Genomic DNA, 24,147 nt, shown 5'->3' with positions numbered 1-24,147 from the left:
ACCACCCTTCTTGTAAACGGGTGTGACGTGTGTTTTCTTCCAGTTGTTGGGCACGACCTTTTGTTCGAAATCTACGGTACATTATAGCTAAAAGAGGGGCTAATTCACCCCAAAAATTCAGTATGTTATCTGACAGGGAGTCAATCAGCTCGTGGAGCTTTGTTCAGTTTTAATGACTTCAGTTGTTTCTCAACACCACCCAAACTGAAACTTACTTTAGTCATCTTTTCAGTTGTACGAGGACTAAATTGAGGCATTTCTCCTCGCTTTAAAAATAAGTATTTCTGCTTTTGCTTTGCTATCCTCCATTTAAGTTGCTGTCTCCTCTCACTTTTGTGCCGCTGACAGTCATTACATACGACTAGAATTTCTTTGTGTTTTGTCGAAGGTCATTTGACAAAATTCTGCTACGGTACTCTCAAACGTTCTAACGACTTAAAGTGTGAGTGTGAATCTGGGTTATTTCGGTTTATTCCGCCAAACCACCTGCCACTTCTTTACTTGGAACTTGCGGCCGCTCTTCTTTACTGGGTTGCTGGAAACTCTTTTGACTTCTTCTCCGTCAAATAACACTAGGTACAGGAATAAGTAGACATGCATACTTCACTTTACGTCAATTAACGATGTATTTGCCCTCCATACACAAACTCTCACTTTCCACATAAATATGTAACTTCCTGTAAGTCTCTCGTACAGCCGAACGTCAGAAACAAAGAGGTTACAGTTAAAAGAAAGTTGTCTTGGATACCATAACTTTTCTTAACATGAATCAGAAAATAAATCTTGCCTGTAGCAAGCTTACGTCAAGAGTTTTCAAGAGTTCTTTTTGCAATTGTCCTTGTTTTAATAACAATAGTCAGTGACGTAATAAGCACAGGGCTGCATATAAGGTCCATGGTTCATCCTTACACACTCGCTAAAACATCTATGGATTACCTGACAGGTACTTGTCGGTGCCGTTCGTCCGCCGCGTCAACTTTCTTCCCGCGACTGATTTTAAACCTGCACACATAAACATGTGACGCGCAGTAGGCAGGATTCTACCATCTCACACTCACATCCAGAATATCGTGTGCTCGAGACGGTAGAAGACTGAGTGGTTCTAGAATTTACACAGAAATTCTCGAATCAACTACAACTCCTGACAGTGATACGCGTTTCATTCAACAACTGTATGCTTTATTTTACATCTGCCATGAAGTTGTCTGTTTCATTAGAAGTTTCTTAACAGTGTCTGCATACCATGGTGGGTCCCTCCCATGAACTGTTCCGCTGGGTATGTATCTGTCCAGTGCATGGTCAATTACTCTTTTAAACTTGAGCCATAGCTCCTCTAGATGCTTCGGTCCTGTGCCAAAAGTTTCAAGTTCCTCATTGATATGACAGTATTGCTTCTTATTTAGTTTACAAACTCCGACTTACTATGAAATAATCTACGCACACAATGATAACTTCCGAAAATTCTCAAAAATGCATGTTTGTTCGCGTTGGTAAATATCTTTCTATTTGGTTTACCTGCCCTTTGTATTTTGGTAGTCTATGTTGCCACAATCGTGTAATGGTGACTGACGCCACTTTTGATGTGGACATCCACAAAAAGGTCAGGTCTATTTGTTGCCATTAGAGCTAAAACATTTCCATCATGAGTGGGATTCCGAACATTTGCTCTCGGTAATTTTCAGAGAAGGTATTCAGCATTAGTCAATGGAATGTCTTGTCACGCCCCCCCACTAACAAAATTGTGATTTTTCCTAGTTGATTCTTGCATGTTTAAAGTGTGCGCCGATGATTACAGTACGATTGGGTAAATTAAGTACAAGCAAAATGATGTTTTCCCTTACGTTTCCGGGTACATCAGGACGTGAGTCGGAAGATCGATAGAATGAACCAATTACAATTTTATGTCCACTCCGGATACTAAGTATTGCCCAAACAATCTAGTTTGCAACTTCAATTTCTAGCTCGATGGATTTGAGTGTCTTGTTTACTGCAACACCTCCATTTCCCATTAGCCTATCCCATTGGTATACACTTAAATTTTCCTCGACCTCGGAGCCCAGGCGACAGACATCGTTTGTTTCAACATCTGCCGTAATCTGTAGTTGGGTTCAGCCTGGCCCGTCAATGGCTGCCGAAATAGCCCCTCCAACATTTTGAATGAGGCCACCAGGCATACACACTGAGTACACTGTGTTCCTTCCTGTCTTTTGCCGTCTTTTCCTTGAGTGGCATTGTTATGCGCTGTACGATTGATACATCCTATTCTTTTGCGTTTACCTCCTCTTCACACAGAGAAAAGCAGGTTTCCACAGGTGAAGTCAGTCCCACAGGGTCAGTTTGTTCCAGCGAAAGGCAGCACTCCGAACGTATTGGTTACGGGGATCGGAAAACTCCATTAGTCCTACCTGGTCCCTGTACAGGACGCCTATACCTAACACTAATAAGCCATGGCTAGTAATGACTGATTCTATTCTTTCCGCAGAGGAGACAGGGTCCAGAGGAGAGGATAGTACTTAAGTTACCTTTGTTACTTCTGGTACACGATTCTAGAAAGCCCTCCCAACACACCGATTGGCAGCAGCTGCTAATCATCTCACAGTAGTCAGAGCGATTCCCAGCTGCTTACAAACTTCAACTGCTTTAAACTAATCCTGCCCATTGTCTTTTAATCTGTTGAGCTAAATATACTGCTAACTCGATTTAAGAACTGAAGCAATTAGTACGCAAAGAGAGATTTCTGTTATTGTAAGAGAGAAACCTGTGGCAAAAATTACTAGTTTCCTAAAAATTTTTGAGATTATAATCTCTAAAAAACTCGAAAATAATGTAAATTTATGATAAATGTAAATAATATACACCCCTCTTGAAAGGGAAAACTAGACGTAACACAACATATATTAGTTCTAATTTGTGCTACAATAACTAAATCACAAACACCAACTTACTATGAAATAACTTACGCATACGGCAATGATAACTCCCGAAAATTCTCAAAAATGTATGTTTGTTCGCGTTGGCATGTACTGAAATTAAGATTTAACTGTTCTTTGTCAGTAATTTTAAGTCATGAACGCTGATCTGCTATGAAACCTTCAAAAATATACTTTTGTAAGTGTCCGAAAATAGTCAAAATATACCTGTTTCTTGTGTAGTTACTTAACGAAATTATGGAGCGAGTGTTCTTTAAACGAGGATAGGCTTTCTGTTAACAAAACTTTCTAGAAGAGCACAGTTTAAGTTTATTTCTATAACTGACGATAATAGTATGAATTTATCGCGGCACTCGTAAGTGTTCAAAATATCACGACACTCACTAATACCGACACACCCAATGAAAGATTATGCACATGCCACGCGAGCCGTAAAATGTTAGAATCTAGAACTGCGAATCGGCAAACGAACCTAGCACTCGCTGTCTTACACAAAGGAAATTTCGGAAATCGCCTTTTATATGTATATAAACGAGCTAATTGTACGGATTTTTTACTCAGCTGACTCAGTGACAACGTCTACACTGGCATGCCGAAGATGAACACTAGAGCGTCAGTTTATCTGAGTCAAAACTGCGAAAATTATGGAGTAACAAAGCAGTCTTCTTCTTGGAGCAGCTAAAATGTTCCTACGTAACAGTCATACATTTCCTTCTGTATGCTATTTTTTATGCCTCTGTACTTATCCTTCAATGAGATATGCTTGTGTTTATCTTTAGAAGTGATATGCTTGCTTTTTCTCATCTCTTAATGTGGCGATTTCTTCGTTTCATATTGTCAGTCCTTAAGTCCCACCGTTATATATTATTTCTTCCAATAGCCATCCCCTTACCTGCTGACAAAACAGGTCCTTCAACTTTTTTAACGGTGCATTTTGGATTCATGCGTTAGTGACAGTGTGCTCAGTCTCTGATCTTATTTTTTGGATTCCTTCCGGGAACGCTTTTTTTCTTTAGCTTTCCAGTTTTCGTTACTCCGAAGTACACGTATAATTTTTATTTATATTCCGCCTAGCCCCCCTGCCCTCCCCCGTAGTTTGGTGCACCCTAGGTCTCTCTCATCCTTAGACGTACACTGCTTCGTTACGACGTACACACGCATTTAGCACGAAATTTGCCTTGTTCTATATTTGATGCGTTTTATCTTTGGCGATGCATTGAATTGTGCTGTTAAAAAGTCAGAACTTTTTTTTGTTTGGAACTGTGTAATTCATCTCGAGTGAATAATGATATTTCATCAAACAGAAAAAATGTTTCCACCGAGCGAGGAATTCGCATAATGTTTAAATATATGTATTTCTGAAGTTCACGTAGTCTCTTTATAACGCTGATTTTTTTTTTTGTTTCCACGAGTAAAAAATCTATTTTCTTTCTTTCACTTGTTTCTTTTTGCTTGTAACTTTTGGGATGGAAGAGCCATGTAAGTGTTCTTAAATAATAAGGAAGTTTCAATAGCCAAGTGTAGCCCTACTGTATCTCTTTATTTCAATTCCATAATATGCACACCAGATATTGAACGCTTGTTATTTTTTAGTAGCTCATCTCATGAATCAGTCTGTGAGTCTTTGCGAGAAACATTTGTCGGCTTGGTCACGATTTGCACTGCCACTATTGTGGCCATTTCATTGAGATAATTATCATTTACATTTATTACATAGAAACTACATGTTTTATCGTAACTAAATCTGATCTACAATCGCGAACAGAAACTGACGCAATTTTGAAGCTTCATGGCCATAAGACTTTCAACCAAGCCAGTTAATACTAAAAGAAATATTTCGTATACGCATATTTAATGACTTTGAGAGAGAGAGAGAGAGAGAGAGAGAGAGAGAGAGAGAGAGAGAGAGAGAAATTCGAAGACAGTTATATTATTATGAAAAACTCGGCACAGTTTTCCCTCAAATGGTTCAAATGGCTCTGAGCACTATGCGACTTAACTTCTGAGGTCATCAGTCGCCTAGAACTTAGAACTAATTAAACCTAGCTAACCTAAGGACATCACACACATCCATGCCCGAGGCAGGATTCGAACCTGCGACCGTAGCGGTCACGCGGTTCCAGACTGAAGCGCCTTTAACCGCACGGCCACACCGGCCGGCAGTTTTCCCTCTCAGCGATGTAATGAGCGTTTTTATGTGATTTGAAACCACGAATCGCTGTTGAATCCAACTTTCGCACGCCGGAAAGAAAAGTGACAAAAGTAAAAAAACCGCAGGTTTTAGTTTTTGTCACTGAAAAATACGTGTGAAGAGTCCCAACGTACACAAGTCACAGCTCTATCTCGCAATTTATCTACTTACGAAAATTTCAGTTTGTCAGTGTTGTAGGCTACTTCATGATTGCCACAGCAAGAACGGTGTCCTTCATCGTTGCTACTGGAAGTTGTGCATTAAGAGCGGCACATTCTAAGTTGTGACAGTTTTCATGTATAAGGTAGGGTGGATGTTATTTTTGATGTCATTGATTAAGACAATGTCTCTGTTTATATAGTGTATCTTATAGTACAATGTCCTTCAGATAATTAAGCGTATCTGAAGGAACAGGCACTATTTTGGCGGATATAGTCGTAAATATTACGAAATTTCTTGCGTCTCAGCGTACAAGAAATAAATGGAAATTTGTGCTACACATAAAGTTCGTAGTGAATCCCTTCTCTCGGCGAATTAGTATTCCTACATTGTACAAACCCATTTATTATGTTTTCATAAATTGTCCTAAATTGTACCTAATTGATGTTCTGTTCCTTGTTATATTGTATTAATTTTCGTAAATTATACTTTTACATGTTTTTCTAATAAAACAATTTCGAATTGTTTTTAATTTATTATTCTAACGTAACTAATTTAAATACCAATTTTGCCTGCTAGAGGTTCGAATGTCGTGCTATAATACAGTGAGTAAAGAAACATGTATTATTTGGAGTGGAAAAGTGGCAAAAGCATTACATGAAGGGTCATAACAAAAACAAAAGCATTTTTAGAAAAGCAATAAAAATGACACAACTCAAAGAACTAATTTATAACTGCCTGATAACACCCCATATTCGACGAGACCAGAGCTCCATGTTGATATTACTGTTGTATCGAATGTAGAGGAATTTACTGTCAAAAATACTTACTTGAACTTTAAAGGAAGTTTGTATTATTTCAATATAAGGTTTATAGAATTATGTAAGTCGACTTTTCTGAAGTACTGAGTTTTCGAGTCGTGTCGCAATTCTTGCCGGGATGCGATTTGTTTGAGCTACAAGATATTTTGTAATTTCTTCCTTGCTCAGATCGCTTACAGACAGGGTTACACGGTGCGTAGTGTTATTCTAATAATGTTATGAAAAGAAAGTATATAAAACTTGCAATGTGATGGGAACTGGTAAGATTGGAAAAACTGTTACTGCTATCGTACTATTTCTCTAGATAGATCTATGTTTATTAGAAGGCACTACGCAGTATCATCTTCTACTCAATTGTAGACTTCATGAAAAGTAACTCGGTTTACCAGATTTTTCCTACTCGAGTCAAAATAACTCATGTATAGTAATGAAATGATAAAAGCGTCAGATAGCGACTGATGACTGGAATCGTACCATTACGAAAGCAAGATATATCTGTCAGAGTTGACGTGCGTCCGACCAAAATGGGCGTATCAAATGATGAGGCGAGCGGCTGCTCCTATTGGCCACAACTGGCGCCCGGTTGACGTGTTTGAAGCAGCAGTTCACTGCCGCTTGAAAATAAGGTTCTAGCAGTTACGTAATAGCGAGTGTGTTTAGCGACGTCTGGCTCCCCATCCGGTACAATGCACATGTTTACTAAGCTACTAACACAGCGACATTAACGAACAATTGCTGACATATGAGACCTTGTGCCAAGCCAAGGGCAGCGCTGACGTAAACAGGACACATACGTTCATTCGTTCGGCGGCAAATAGCGAACTGCGCGACAGGTATGCGAGAATAGTAACACTGAAGCCTTGTCCGTATTTAAGAGCCAGAATCAAAGAGATAACATGGAGAGATGTCTAGATCTCTTGAACAAAATTATCTCCCATCAAGTCCATCGAGAGCCTGGATGGGTCCTGGGATGCGTCTCATGGGCCTTCCGAAGTGACTGCAAAACACCGTATCAGGAACGCGACCAGACTGGGACAACTAGGGCAATGCCCTGCGATCCCCGGGGTCAAGGAGCTCTCTCGCATAAGACAGGGAGAAAAGAAAACGTAATAAGGAAAAGTTATACGGAAAACGAAAATTGGCAAAATAGAAAATAGTGCGCACATGTGGATTCACAAATGTTCATATTTCGTTGGTGGTCTCAACTGTTTTCGGCTACGAACTGGGCAATAGAAAAACTAATGCTACGAGACCCCACGATTAAAATCGTGTCTCATGGTTTGATGGCCAAAATCGTACAAAATCTCTAGAGTAGGTGATGCTGAACCTGACTAGTTGCAGTAACAGTCAAATACGTCACAGCTCCACGTGATCCATTTCTACAACGTCAAAAAAAAAAAAGAAAAAAATACATTAGGGAAGATAAACTTCTTTGCTAATATCGCTAATAATAGCCTTTATTCCCGATAACAAGTTTCCATAATCAGTGTCACCATCTTCATATCCCGACGGACAGGTTATTGCAAACTTCATAAAATAGTAGTAAAAGTTTTCTTTCTCATGAATTGTCAGGCACGTAACAAACTAGAAGACTGAAGCATCGGTATATTAAAATTAAAACAACCGTATACACAGTTATTCACGACATAAATCTGTCTTATGTGACTGACAAGATAGCACATCATTGCAGCCAGGGCGCCACTAGACTGCTAGTTCTTTTGACATGCCGATGCATCTGTTACTTACCTGCCAATTCATGACAAAGAGCACTTTTACTACTATTTTAAGCAGTATGCAACAGCCTGTCCGTCCAGATCTGAAGATGGTAACACTGATTACCGGAACCGGTTATAGAGAATAAAGGTTATTATTAGCGATCTTGGTAAAGAAGTTTATTTTCTCTAATGTATTATCACAGATCGCTCCTCGCGGCTCAGTGTGAGTAAACTGAAAAAAGAAAGCGTAGGCAGATGGCATTATCACAACCCGCCAGGGTTGCTAAGAGCACTAATGCGCTGCATCCTGGGCTCGGGTCGGCGCGCCGGCCCCAGATCGAATCCGCCGGGCGGATTAACGACAAGGGCCGATGTGCCGGCCAGCCTGGATGTGGTTTTTAGGCGGTTCCCCACATCCCGCTAGGTGAATACCGGGCTGGTCCCCATGTTCCGCCTCAGTTACACGGTTCGCAGACATCTGAACACTTTCGCTCTATTCTACGGATTACGCAGACAGTTGGGGTACACTAATTCCGTCCCGGGGGGGTATGGGGTGGCGGCAGGAAGGGCATCCGGCCACCCCTTAAACATTAACATGCCAAATCCGATTAACGATGGCTGACCCTGCGTAACTGCAAGACAAGGCTCAAGCGATAGATGGTATTATCACAATACACCTGATGTGCATAGATTCTACCATTTTATTACGAAAACATTTGTTTTCAAACATTTTCGACGTCACCTATACTTCCAAAAACTAAATAACATTCTAGCGCATATCACACTCCTATGTTGAGAAATGTTACTTACTTGTTACACTCTTGTCCCTCGATTCACATCTCTTGAACGTTAAAAAGTTATGCCTTCGTATTTCGCAAAAGAATCAAAACATAAAATTTAAAGAAGCTCTGGTCGAATTTTAATTGATAATTGGTTACACCATGGCATGCCGCAGATTATCTCGAACGAAAGCATCTATATTGATCACGATACGTGTTATGAATATTGAGCTGAATGTGGTACTGTTGAATAAACAATTAATGAAAATCTAACTTGTCAAGAACATGAGGAGGCAGATTCTAAGATTGTTTGCCAAGTTTGTCAAATTAGTAAACGACATCCATTACTACTCAATATTCAACACTGGCGTTGTAATTATAGTGCTTGAGAATATGGAATTTGTAAAAGTTCCTTAAACATTTGGATGGATGTTGCCGTTGGTAAGTCCCGCAGTTGCGTTGATGTTAACGTCTATATGAGAACAACAGAACTGCTCTAGCAAAGTCTTTACCTGCTTTTCACGCTATGAAAATGGCTGTGAAAATATCGCAAAGGGGAAAAGCACTGACAATGCTGAAAAATTCTACACGTTACCAAAAGGCATTCACAGATTTGGCAAATATACTTATTAGACCGGAAATATACTGAATGCCTTACAACATTTCACGTGCAGATTATACAACGAAAGAAAATTAATGATTTCGATTCAGTTAGATTAAACATTTTTGCACAAACATTTAAAATGAAAAGTGAACTTTCTTCTACAACTCTAAATCTGGTTTGATCTAATTTTGACGCCTGTGGCCTACCGCAACGTAAAACAGAATTGGAATAGCATTTGCTGCAACCAAAATATATTTCTCAAACGATAAATTTAGCAGATCTAGGTAAACCCTGCAGAATTTGGATGGTATGACAATGTGGAACGTTACGATGTTTCATGAGTCTCCCGTAGCCAGCACCAGAAATGAGCGACGTTATTGAAGACGAAGGATCGACGTATACAAAAGATGTAGCTGTCATCAATTTCGCTGTAAGATTTTTATAAATAAATTAGTGATATTGACTAACTATTTTTGTTTTCCAGAAGAAGAAACTGAAGAAAGTCGTACTGACCTGGAGAGTCATATTGATGAGGATGATAATTTTGAAGAGACAGACAATGATGAAAATCGTTCACAATTTTCTCTTTAAACAAACTGTATTTTTCGAACTTTATTCCACTTTCTTGTTGTGCAATTTATTTACAAAAATTCTTCAGTATGATGGTTTCGAGTAAGCTCTTTATTAATCATAACAATATTTGATATGACGTTTTACCCAGGGACTGAAACTTAAACACACTGATTGCCACGTCGGAGCTGTTTTGTTTGATCACGCAGGGTTCAGCCTGAGCACACTGCACGTTTTCGAAGTTCCTTTTGAGGTACCGCAAGACGTGGTCGTATCTGCCTTTCGACCTTATGGAAATGTCTTTAGCCACATCGCAGAAAAATGGCAAAGCTTCGAGATCTACCACGTGATAAATGTTGTGCGTAGATTAATCTTGAGCTGCCGAAGCACGTGCCTACTTATTTGATTGGTGGCATATGGGCGATCGTGGCCTATGGTGGTCAACCACGAATTTCTACGGGCTTTGGCCAGGCGGCCTCGTCCGGTCGGATCTCCTCCGCAGACACCTGATTCAGACGCCGGTAGGAGATGTTGCATCTTCCGTGATGACACCTGCAATGCTCCCTGTCATCAATGTCGCTGTTGCAAAGGTGTCGCATGCAACGGCTGGGATTCCTCCAGATCCCCCATCTTTGCTGGACACTGACGAGGAGGCGAGTCTTCAGAATCCCTCACCATTACATCCGGCGGAAATAACGCCCTCGGATGCCCGCCAGAATACCAGAAGCACCGCCGGCAGGTGTGGCCGAGCGGTTCTAGGCGCTACAGCCTGGAACCGTGCGACCGCTATGGTCGCAGGTTCTAATCCTGCCTCGGGCATGGGTGTGTGTGATGTCCTTAGGTTAGTTAGGTTTAAGTAGTTCTAAGTTCTAGGGGACTGATGACCTCAGAAGTTAAGTCCCATAGTGCTCAGTGCCATTTGAACCAGAAGCACCGTTATAGTAGCGATGGGCATCAACTCGGGCGTTGTACCAACCTCTGCTCTCTTTCCAGCTGTGGCTGGCGTGGGATGATGGCTGATCCCACTCTGATACAGAACAACACGTTCGGAAGCACAAGTCACCGAGGAAGCGTAAGAAACGTAGTCATATGCCATCTGATGGTTTTCCTCTCAGTATGATCACACAGGATGGTGAACTGACATCAGACAATGCATCAGTCTCGGAGGTCGGGAACATGTGGCAGCGTCGTGATGATTCTACCCATGGATAACGCACCGATACTGGTGCTACTTCTTGGGTGCAGATGTAGAGGAGGAATTGGAACGGTCTGTGAATACCGTTGGTGGCCGCATTCCAGCGGTTGTGCCCCTGCCACCTCATCACAGTGAACGCCATGGCTTCGGCCATCTTGTACGGATTGCCCCTCTCAGATGCCACTGGCGTAACCCATGTCTCGACAGGAGGAGTACCGGGACAGATACATCGCCTAGCTACGATCACTGTCAAAGCTCTCCGTGCCCATCAGAAATTGCCGGTGCTCCACGTTACATTTCGAGTGGTGGACTTAGACATGGTCCCCTTAAAAGACGTGCATATCGATGGTATTCTTAACCCATCTGGGTACATCCCTTTTATCTTCAACACATTGGACATCAGTAGCAGTGTGGCGATCCGTATCCGTGAGAAGTTACCCATCGACAACGTCCAGGTCTTCCGGATTTGACGGGCATGCTTCTCACTCTCTTCTTTGTCCGATTTTTTAACATACATGCTCCTTCATTATCAGGGAGTCGAAGGGAACGCTCTGTTTTCTTTGCGGAGGCAGTCCTACCTCTTTTCGTGGGGCGGCTAGATGCACTAGCGTTGTGTGGTGATTTTAATTCCTCCCTCCACCCCAAAGATCACCTGCTGCATCATTCACCTTGCGCAGAGGCTGCTACGATCCTCGCTCTCTCTGACTTGGGGACACGTGGGAACACGTTCATAGTGACAGCCAACGTTTCATGCACTACTTCAAACATCCTTCGAGTCGCCTTGGTCGCTTTTATATCTCACATTTGCTAGTAGGAAGATCCTGATGGGCTGAGATATGGCCTGTCGCTTTTTCCAACCATGTGACCTATGTCTGCAGCATCACCCTCGACCGCTGAAGGCTGAATGTGGCGCTACTGGCAGCTCCTGACTGTCAGCAGTTTATCACGGTGACTTGAATAAAAGCAAGCCAAATTTAAAAGAACGCAAAATCCCCAAGATTGGCAAAGTTTTGCAGAAGTTCGAAATATAGCGAGTGTTTCAATGCGAGATGCTTTTAATAATTTCGGCAACGAAACTCTGTCTCGGAATCTGGCAGAAAACCCAAATAGATTCTGGTCATACGTTAAGCACATCAGTGACGAGTCCCAATCATTACCTTCACTGCACGAAAACAACGGTCACTGATGACAGTGCCACTAAAGCAGAGTTATTAAACGCGGTTTTCCGAACCTTCTTCAACAAAGAAGACGAAGTAAATATTTCTGAATTTCAATCAAGAACAACTGGCAAGATGCGAAACAGTATATATCCTCGGTGTAGCAAAGCAGCTTAAATCACTTAATAAAGGGAAGGCCTCCTGTCCAGATTATTTACCAGTCGGGTTCCTTTCAGAGTATGCTGATACAATAGCTTCATATTTAGCAATTATATACAACCGCTATCTCATAGAAACATCCGTACCTAAAGACTGGACAATTGCTCAAGTCATATCAATATTCTGAAAAGGAAATAGGAGTAATCCGCTGAATTACAGGCCCATATCACTGACGTCGATTTGCAGTAGTGTTCTGGAACATATACTGTGTTCGAGCATTATGAAGTACCTCGAAGAAAACAATTTATTGACACATAGTCAGAAGGATTCATAAAATATCGTTCTTGTGAAACTCAACTAGCTCTTTATACTCGTGAAGTAATGAGTGCTGTCGACAGGGGATGTCAAATTGATTTCATATTTTTAGATTTACAGAAGACTTTCGGCACCGTTCCTCACAAGCGTCTTCTAACCAAACTGTGTGCCTATGGAATATCGCCTCAGTTGTGCGACTGGATTCGTGATTTCCTGTCAGAAAGGTCACAGTTCGTAGTAATAGACGGAAAGTCATCGAGTATAACGTTCCCCGGGGAAGTGTTGTAGGCCCTCTATTGTTCCTGATCTATATTAACGACATACGGGACAATCTGAGTAGCCGTTTTGGATTATTTGCAGATGACACTGTCATTTACCGTCTTGTAAAGTCATCATCAGCTGACCAAAACGAATTGAAAAATGATTTAGATATGATATCTGTATGGTGCGAAAAGTGGTAATTGACCCTGAATAAAAAATAGTGTGAAGTTATTCACTTGAGTACTAAAAGAAATCTGGTAAATTTAGATTACGCGATAAGTCATAGCAATCTGAAGGCTGTATATTCAACTAAATACTTGGGGATTACAGTTACAAATAACCTAAACTGGAACGATCACATAGAAAATATTATGGGTACAGCAGACAGAGACCGCGATTCATTGGCAGAACACTTATAAGGTGCAACAGTTCTACTAAAGAGACTGCTTACACCGCGCTCTGTCCTGGAGTATTGTGCAGTATGGGATCCGCATCAGGTGGGATTGACGGATGACATCGAAAAAGTTCAAAGAAGGGCAGCTCGTTTTGCATTATCGCGAAATAGGGGAGATAGTGCCACAGACATGATACGTGAATTGAAGTGGCAGTCATTAATGCAAAGACGTTTTTCGCTGCGATGGGAACTTCTCGTGAAATTTCAATCACTCGTTTTCTCCTCCGATTGCGAAAACATTCCTTTGGCACACCCCTACATAGGAAGGAATGATTGTCACGATAAAGTAAGAGAAATCAGGTCTTGCCCAGAAAAATTTAAGTGTTCCTTTTTCCCGCGCGCCTTTCGAGAGTGGAACAGTAGAGAGACAGCTAGAAGGTGGTTCGTTGAACCCTCTGCCAGGCACTTTACTGTGAATAGCAGACTAATCACATAGATGCAGACGTAGATACATGTCACTGCTGCTGTGGCAGTTAAACATCTATGTTGTCATGGTGACCCCTCTACAGAAAAATTACCCTCCACCAGGCCATGATGGTGTATGGCAGAGGAGGAGGTGTTCCCTGGAATTCCATTACCAATTGTTGAGGGACTCCTCCACGACGCCATTTTCGCCTGAACGATGCACAATAATGAACCACGCAAAAGTCACTGCCCCCATGCACCTTGAAGGGACAATGATTTGAGCCTGCACTTGCCATACGGCTTTGGAAGCTCCAGTGACGTACTACTTTCTAGCAGACAGACGACGATGTTACCGGGCCGTGGTTCGAACAATCACTGATGACAAAGGCACTCAACATGACACCCAATGCTGCACAGAACATGCCCTTCATGTCTATTATGCTAGGTCGTCCGCTAACGATCCTCATTCACCATCTGTCGTTGAAGCTGTCTCTCGGCTCCAGAGGACGTGGCATTGGAATTGGAGGCACCAGTAATAGAGGATGAAGTCCTTACGCTATCTGAGTGGGAGCTGCCAACAAGTTATCTGGCCCTGATAGCATCTCCCTCAAATTTTATCGTGCTTTCCGAGGTCTCTTGCTGCCCACATGTACTGTTATCTGCAGAGAACTGATGTCCCCATGGTGAGGGTCCCCAGTGCCCTTCTAGACCGCTTCATTGTCCCTTTTTACATACCACACAGGGGTCCATACATTAGTGACTATCGGCCCTTGACCTTGCTAAATAGCGACATGAAGGTCTTTTGGCAGTGCGACTTAAGTGAGCAGCCCATTATGTCGCGTCCTGTGATCAGATATCACTAGATAGAGCCTACAACATTTGGACAGTGCTCTGCCACTACAAGGTTTTGATTGCCCTCGCTCGAGCTTAACATTTGCACAAGGCTTTGGCGTCCCATCAGTCAGGTGTTTGACTGGGTCGATCGTTCTTTCCTTACGGCTGTCCTCTATCATGTGGAATACCAAGAAATTATTGTCGAGGTGATAATACGTCTCCTGTGTGGCGCGGCATCCCGGATGCTGTATAATGGAAGGCTCACACAACCGATTCCGATCAAGCACTCGGTGCGACAGGGGTGTCTTCGCCCTAGAACCATTGTTATGTGGCCTACAACGAAGAATGACGGGGATGTCGCTAGATGAACATTGATTCTGCTGCCTTCGAAGGGCCAACAATACCCAGGCAGCACTTGCTTGAGTGATGATCTATGACAGGGCGTCGGGCAGCTCCCTTGATGTACAAGGTGTTTCAAAAATGACCGGTATATTTGAAACGGCAATAAAAACTAAACGAGCAGCGATAGAATTACACCGTTTGTTGCAATATGCTTGGGACAACAGTACATTTTCAGGCGGACAAACTTTCGAAATTACAGTAGTTACAATTTTCAGCAACAGATGGCGCTGCAAGTGATGTGAAAGATATAGAAGACAATGCAGTCTGTGGATGCGCCATTCTGTACGTCGTCTTTCTGCTGTAAGCGAGTGCTGTTCACAACGTGCAAGTGTGCTGTAGACAACATGGTTTATTCCTTAGAACAGAGGATTTTTCTGGTGTTGGAATTCCACCGCCTAGAACACAGTGTTGTTGCAACAAGACGAAGTTTTCAACGGAGGTTTAATGTAACCAAAGGACCGAAAAGCGATACAATAAAGGATCTATTTGAAAAATTTCAACGGACTGGGAACGTGACGGATGAACGTGCTGGAAAGGTAGGGCGACCGCGTACGGCAACCACAGAGGGCAACGCGCAGCTAGTGCAGCAGGTGATTCAACAGCGGCCTCGGGTTTCCGTTCGCCGTGTTGCAGCTGCAGTCCAAATGACGCCAACGTCCACGTATCGTCTCATGCGCGAGAGTTTACACCTCTATCCATACAAAATTCAAACACGGCAACCCCTCAGCGCCGCTACCATTGCTGCACGAGAGACATTCGCTAACGATACAGTGCACAGGATTGATGACGGCGATATGCATGTGGGCAGCATTTGGTTTACTGACGAAGCTTATTTTTACCTGGACGGCTTCGTCAATAAACAGAACCGGCGCATATAGGGAACCGAAAAGCCCCATGTTGCAGTCCCATCGTCCCTGCATCCTCAAAAAGTACTGGTCTGGGCCGCCATTTCTTCCAAAGGAATCATTGGCCCATTTTTCAGATCCGAAACGATTACTGGACATTCTTCGTGAATTTGTGGCGGTACAAACTGCCTTAGACGACACTGCGAACACCTCGTGGTTTATGCAAGATGGTGCCCGGCCACATCGCACGGACGACGTCTTTAATTTCCTGAATGAATATTTCGATGATCGTGTGATTGCTTTGGGCTATCCGAAACATACAGGAGGCGGCGTGGATTGGCCTCCCTATTCGTCAGACATGAACCCCTGTGACTTCTTTCTGTGGGGACACTTGAAAGACCAGGTGTACCGCCAGAATCCAGAAACAATTGAACAGCTGAAGCGGTACATCTCATCTGCATGTGAAGCCATTCCGCCAGACACGTTGTCAAAGGTTTCGGGTAATTTCATTCAGAAACTACGCCATATTATTGCTACGCATGGTGGATATGTGGAAAATATCGTACTATAGTTTCCCAGACCGCAGCGCCATCTGTTGTTGAAAATTGTAACTACTGTAATTTCGAAAGTTTGTCTGCCTGAAAATGTACTGTTGTCCTAAGCATATTGCAACAAACGGTGTATTTCTATCGCTGCTCGTTTAGTTTTTATTGCCGTTTCAAATATACCGGTCATTTTTGAAACACCCTGTATATAAATCGCTAGCTATGTACGTGAGTACAGGCCTGCCTGAAGGGAGCATTGACCTCCTCAACGTGACCTCTACCTTAAGCCGCCTTGCTATCATTTTTACGGCTGATCTGCGGCACTGTGCTAGCGTCAACTGCAGATGACCATTGCAACGGTTCGAGTTTGGACTTGTTGAACATCGCCTCCAGTTCCTTGACCTCTAGTACCGTACGTGCTACGTCAACACTCACATAGCGTCAGAGATCCCTCACGTGGTCCCGCACACCGTGGCTTACCACATGTTATCTGTGATGGGTTCCTTTGTTATCAAGGGGACGATCTTCAAAGCCCACTATGAGTCCCTCACCCTTCTCCAGCCTCGAGAGCGTGCAGATCGTTAACCATGTTCCGGATAGAGCTCAGACCCTATTTTGTCAGCTCACAGTCGACGATGTGGCGGCGTTGCCCAACGTGCCTTATCAGCTTACTGCTTGATGTACATTATCCAGCATCGTTGGCTCCTCCAGTGACGTTATCGGACATTGCAGCGGCCTTCTATCACATCAGACTCTTTTTTTATGGAGCACAGATACCTTTCTACGTCTTTACCGCTTGTGCACTTTTTGTTAACTAAGGCGGTCTACACTGGGATGCAATTGGCCTGCGCCTCCAATGTGACAGAACAGATGTACATGTTCTAGGGGTGGCGCAATACAGGGTGATTATAATTAAAGTTTAACTTTCAAACCTCTGTAGAAATAACACCACTGGTCAGAATGACGTCAAATTTCAAAGAACTATTATTGGAGAAGGGAAAAACGTATGGCAGAAGAAAAATAAATAGTTGCAAAATGTAGCAACAGATGGCGCTGTGAGCATCATAATTTAATAGTGGTCGACTACAAATGACAAATGAATCATACAACAATGTCTAAGGTGTACGTCTGAAGTTAACAAACTGTACTACTCAGTGTGCATGGGTGTACAGGTGTGATACTGTTAGTTACGTAAACCAATCCACCACGGCAATATCATATCACATCGGATGCGAAAACTCGGTTTTTAATTGTCCTGCGGCCAAAAACTGCATAAAAAGCATCAATCACATCGCTTTTTAAGTCTCCTGAGGCAAAAAAGGCGCATAAAAAGCATCAGTCAAAATCAAATCGGATTATTAACTTCCATATGACTGGCGCAAACACGTTCAATATGCTGTCCACTGTTTTCTGGAACAAGTTGAAAAAGAGAAACAGCATGAAGTGTTTCCGGGGTCACGTTCAGAATGTGTTGCTCAATGCGTGCCTTTAGTGCAGCTAAGTTTGCAATCGGAACGCTGAACACAACGTCTTTCAAATAGCCCCACAGCCAGAAGTCACACAGGTTAAGATCAGGTGATCAGGACGGCCAGGCTGTAGGGAAATGGCGAATCTTCCACGGCCAATCATTGTCCACTTCCATGCGAGCAAGAAATTCTAAAGAAAAGGTTTCTCTTGCAGGCAGGTCAACGGGAAAACTCGTGCACATGGGTAATTTTGAATGGATGGCAAAGGAGGATGTTTCGCGGATTTTATGCACCGTGCTCACGGGTATGTCCAATGTCCGGGCAATTCTCCGTGCACTACACGTTTCCACACCACCACTCGTCTCCTCCTCCATTGCTGTGGCCACTGCTTCCGCTGACGTCGAATCAATTCGCTTCCTTCTTCTACAGGTTGTACACCAAAAGAACCCGTGTTTTCGAATTTCAGAATCATTTTCTCCAGACCCACGGCAGTAATCATACCAACGCCGTTTTTCAAACCCTGCAGTGTCCAGAACTTCTGCAGAGCGATTTGTGCACAGTCATCTTTCTTGTAATACAGGTTTACGAGCAGAGCGCAATCCTACATTGAGGCAGTAATGGCGAACGTCGCAGACGCGAAAGCAGGAAAAGCCGTGTACCCGACGTGTTTATACGAACTTCAATAGGACGTGCGTGTGACAGGTGTTTTCATTTACGTGTTCTGACATATACAGCGCCATCTATTGATGAATTTCCACACTATTTTTTTCTTCTGCCATACGCTTTCCCCCTTCTCCGATAAAATTCCGTTGCAATTTGACGTCATTGTGACCAGTGGTGTTATTTCTACAGCGTTTTGAAAGTTTAATTATTATGTCGGGTAGTGAGCGCCCCTATTGTTGACATTGCTGCACGCTTCGCAAGGTGTGGCTGGCTCTGAGCACTATGGGACTTAACATCTGTGGTCATCGGTCCCCTAGAACTTAGAACTACTTAAACCTAACTAACCTGAGGACATCACACACATCCATGCCCGAGGCAGGATTCGAACCTGCGACCGTAGCAGTCTCGCGGTTCCGGACTGAGCGCCTAGATTTGTAAGGTGTGTCACCGTAAACAGAAAACAACCAAACAGTCCTTGTCTGTATCAAGTTCAGCTCGTTAACTCACCGCCTTGCTTCGCGAGTGGGATGCCAGACACAGACGATCATCGCTTTGATTGTGACCTGGCAATTGACGTCTGACACTTGGTCCATCGAATTCTGGACTTCCTTACACGTGCCACTTCTGACCGAATAACGCACAAGATATTGTTCCCGGATGACGCGTACTTCCCCCGCAGACCAAAACTCACTCTGTGAACTGTTTCCGCGGTGTAGTTCGATATTTTTTGCCATCAGCGACAAGAGTATCCTCGATTTTTGGACTTATACAAGCGAACGTCATTGCAACATTGCCTGTAATCCGAAATACAGGTAATACTTTTCCAGCTTCCTTTGGAGTGCTTTCTACGACACGCCACATAGCTGGAATGTCCGTGAAATGAGCAGTTGATTTGATTCACTATTTTTGATACTATAATCCATAACTATGTTCCCCTTTATTTCGAGAAGACATGCATGGATTTCTCCACGGCTATAAGTGGCGGCTATCATGGACTTCACTCCACCAGACACAAGGGGAAAAAACTTCTTCTCTGTTACATTCATTTGGTACCCGCTCCTCCCTTTCCGCTCCGCTCGGGGACTGTGTCTTGTGTTGTCTTCATCGCCATTTCATCCTCATCGATAAGCAAGTTGCGGAAGTAGCGTCAACTAAAAAGACTTACTCAGGTGACCGGTCTACCCGACGGAAGGCCCTAGCCACGTACAAATCTCATTAGCAAATAAAGGGTATTTCATTCAGAGTGATATTTATCAAAATCGGAAAAAATAAAGCACTAGACGTGCCGAAGTAAATTGTAGTTATGTTCTGAACAAAATATCGTTCAAATATCCACCACAGATTTGAACACACTGACGCACGCGATGGCTACAGTTGCTATTCACTCTGTCCAATGTTAGTGACGTATGTCTGCGACAGCCTGACGAATGTTCACCTCCAACTGTTCAAAAGCTTGTGGCTTGTCAGTATAGACCTGGGCTTTGATGTAGCCCCATAGAAAAAAAAGTCATGGTCGCCAAATCACACGATCGTGACGGCAAACTGACAGATCCACGTTTTCAGATGATCCACTTGCCAAACTTCTCGCTCAGCAAATCGAGCATTGAATCAGCTATGTGGTACGTAGCGTCATCTTGCTGGAACCACATGTTTTCAATACCTATGGTCTCAGGTTCTGGTGATAGAAATTCGCTTGACATGGATCTGTGGTGGTTGCCATTGGCGGTAACGGCTCTTGGCTCATAATCTCTAAAGAAATAAAGTTACATGACTGTCACGCCATAAGCCGCACCAGTGAGTTCTTCTGAATGCAATGGCATCTCTTCGATCATTTCTGGGCTGTTAACACTCCAATAACGACAATTTTGCGTACTGACGATGCCACTAAACCAAAAATGCTCCTCGCCTTTTCCACTGAAACCAGGATGAGCTTCTAACTGCTGTATGGCCCACTTAGCGAACTCACAACGCAATCTGTGATCGTTTGGCTTCAGCTTTGTAGTCAGTACAACCTTGCAACGATCCAGGCCCAAATCATTTCGCAAGTTTCGCAAAGTTGGTTTCTTAGATAGCCAAAACCGTTGAGTTCGTCTCTTCCTCAATACTGGCTGCAACTGTTGCGACATTGTCCTCATTTCGCACTTTACGTTGTCTTTTTGGTGGCTTCTGGTCGTATAGAGTGAAATCCTGCTCAGACTTGGTTATTTGGCCGCAGTCCAGCGTATAGCCTTGAATGGGGAAACGGTGAAGCAGAGCCAAACGATCACCATCCACAGCTGAGATGCCTGTTTGGTAGATTTTTTATGGTTTCTAAACATTCATGAAGTGTGAATAGTTGCATGATAAAACTGTAAATTGTACTTGATATTTTCACACCTGGAATCACGCAAAAAATACACACTGAAGAGCCAAATAAACTGGTATAGGCATGCGTATTCAAATACCGAGTTAAGTAAACTGGCAGAATACAGCGCTGCGGTCGGCACCCCCTCTATAAGACAACTAAGACAAGTGCCTGGAGCAGTTGTTAGATCGGTTACTGCTGCTACAATGGCAGGTAATCAAGATTTAAGTGCGTTTGAAAGTGGTGTTATAGACGGCGGACGAGCGATGGGACAAAGCATCTCCGAGAAAGCGATGAGTTGAGAACTATCCCGTACGACCATTTCACGAGTGTACCGTGAATATCAGGAATCCGGTAAAACTTCAAATTTCCGACATCGCTGCGGGCGGGAAAAGATCCTGCAAGAACGAGACCAATGACGATGAAGACAATCGTTCAATGTGACAGAAATGCAACCCTTCCAGAAATTGTTGCAGCTTTTAATGCTGGGTCATCAACAAATGTTAGCGTGCGAACCATTCATTGAAACATGAATAGGGGCTTTCGGAGCCGAAGGCCCACTCTTGTACCTGTGATGGTTGCACGACACAAAGCTTTACGCCTCGCCTGGGCCCATCAACACCGATATTGAACTGTTGATGACTGAAAACATTTTGCCTGGTCGGCCGACTCTCGTTTCAAATTATATCGAGCGAATGGACATTTACGTGTATGGAGATAACCTCATGAATCCAATGACCATGCATGTCAGCAGGGGACTGTTCAAGCTAGTGGACGCTCTGTAATGGCGTGGGGCGTGTGCAGCTGGAGTGATTTGGGACCCCTTATGCGTCTAAATACGACTCCGACAGGTGACACGTACGTAAGCATCCGGTCTGATCACCTGCATCCATTCATGTCCATTGTGCATTCCTATGGACTTCGGTAATTCCAGCAGGACAATGCGACAACCTTCACGTCCAGAATTGCTACAGAGTGGCTCCAGGAACACTCTTCTGAGTTTAAACACTTCAGCTGGCCACCAAACTCCCCAGAATGAACACTATTGAGCATGTCTACGATGCCTTGCAACGTACTGTTCAGAAGAGATCTCCACCTTCTCGTACCCTTACGGATTTATGGACAGCCCTGCAGGATTCATGGCGTCAGTTCCCTCCAACACTGATTCAGGCATTAGTCGAATCCATGCCACGTCGTGTTGCAGCACTTCTGCGTGCTCGCGGGGGCCCTACACGATGTTAGGAAGGTGTATCAGTGTCTTTGGGTCTTCAGTGTATTAGAAACTGGAAATTTCAGTTTTAATAAGTATCACTTTTAATTAAAGATCCTATGTTTAAAAATGATTCAGATATGTAATAAAAGGGATAACCCAATGGTGATGATAAAGATGAACAGAAATGTATTTAGGCGAAGAAATCGAGGAAAAATTGTGGTTGTTAAAAATAATCAGAACCCATTTCCATAATCGTTTCTGAAAATAGCACAACGGTATTTCAGACGTTTAAATATCGAAGGGAAATCAGCAGTTAATTCATTAATGGTGTTAACATTTCTACTCGCAATATAGGATATCAGATCAGTAAAGTGGCCGATAATAATTTCTTGCGCACAGTATTTTTGTAAAGACAGCAATTATCTCTTAAGATTTTCCTTCTCACGAGTTTCGACGTCACCATCGTCAGATCAATAACGCTGTGGTATAAAACATATAGCTGTAGATCCAACGTGTCTCATAAAGGCGTACATTGATGTTGTTTTGTGAAAATGGGCACTTCACGATTGCACTGGGCGTTTATCAATAACGGAGTAGGGGACTGGAAAACTTTATCCGAAAGGATTTAAACAACTGATTTCATGCTACCTGTCAGTAATGGAAAACATACGAAGCAGATCATGAAAAGATACAAAAAAACTAAAATGGTATAATATTTGGCATGATATTATAGAAAGAGTAATTAATGTACAATTAATATTAGCAACGTACTATCATATCTATCGTGAAAAAAAACAGTTATGCGACATACTCATACAACGGTAATTTTTTTCCACTACTGGATAATTATTATTCAGTATGGTACTGAAACAATTACACCAGTAAACACGTGACTGTATTTTAGGTGATTCCCCCAGCTCAGAACGAAATTACTTCTTTGATGTCAAGCGAAGTGCCACGTCAAATAATTCGACTTTATAAAGCTCAGTTTTTTTTTTCTTCCTGTCATATTGACCGATCAGCCAGAACATTATGACCGCCCGCCTGATAGCCGGCACGGATAACAGCGGCGACGCGTCATGGCATGGAGACAATAAAGACTTGGTAGGTCGCTGAAGGAAGTTGGCTCCACATCTGCACACACAAATTACCTAATACCCATAATTCCGGGTAGGGGGTTCAAAAATGGCTCTGAGCACTATGGGACTTAACATCTGAGGTCATCAGTCCCCTAGAATTTAGAACTACCTGAACCTAACTAACCTAAGGACATCACACACATCCATGCCCGAGGCAGGATTCGAATCTGCGACCGTAGCAGTCGCGCGGTTCTCCAGGTAGGGGGGCGATGAGCTCTGACCCCACGTTCAATCATATCCCTTATGTGTTCGATCGGGTTCAGTACTGGCGAGTTGGGGAGCCAGCACATCAATTGGAACTCACCACTGTGTTCCTCGAACCACTCCATCACACTCCTGGCCTTGTGACATGGTGCATTATCTTGCTGAAAGATGCCACTGCCGTCGGGAAACATGATCTTCATGAAGGGGTGTACGTGGTCTGCAACCAGCGTACTGTACTCCTTGGCCGTCATGGCCTCTTGCACGAGCTCCAGTGGACCCATGTGAATGTTACCCAGAGCATAATGGAGACACAGCCAGTTCGTCTCCGCCCCACAGTACGGTGCCAAGACAACCAACTCATCTCCGCCCCACAGTACGGTGTCAAGAAGCTGCCCTAAATGGTTGAAATGGCTCTGAGCACTATGGGACTAAACTTCTGACGTCATCAGTCCCCTAGACCTTAGAACTACATAAACCCCTGAGGCCGGATTCGAACCTGCGACCGTAGTGGTCCCGCGGTTCCAGACTGAAGCGCCCAGAACCGCTCGGCCACACCAGCCGGCGAAGCTGTTCCCCTGGAAGATGACGGATTCGCGCCCTTCCATCGGCTTGAACAGAAGGTATCGAAATCCATCTGACCATGCAACGTTCTGCCACTGCGCCAACATCCAGTGCTGGTTCTCACGTGTCATTTCAGTCGTAATTGACAATGTCGTGGTAATTAAGATTGACGTATGCATGAGTCGTCGGCTGCAGAGCCCCATTATTAGGAGTGTT

Source organism: Schistocerca piceifrons, chromosome 7, assembly GCF_021461385.2.
Source record: "Schistocerca piceifrons isolate TAMUIC-IGC-003096 chromosome 7, iqSchPice1.1, whole genome shotgun sequence".
Taxonomy (NCBI): domain Eukaryota; kingdom Metazoa; phylum Arthropoda; class Insecta; order Orthoptera; family Acrididae; genus Schistocerca; species Schistocerca piceifrons.
The sequence above is the reverse complement of the archived record's forward strand: the minus strand, read 5'-3'. Positions refer to the sequence as shown.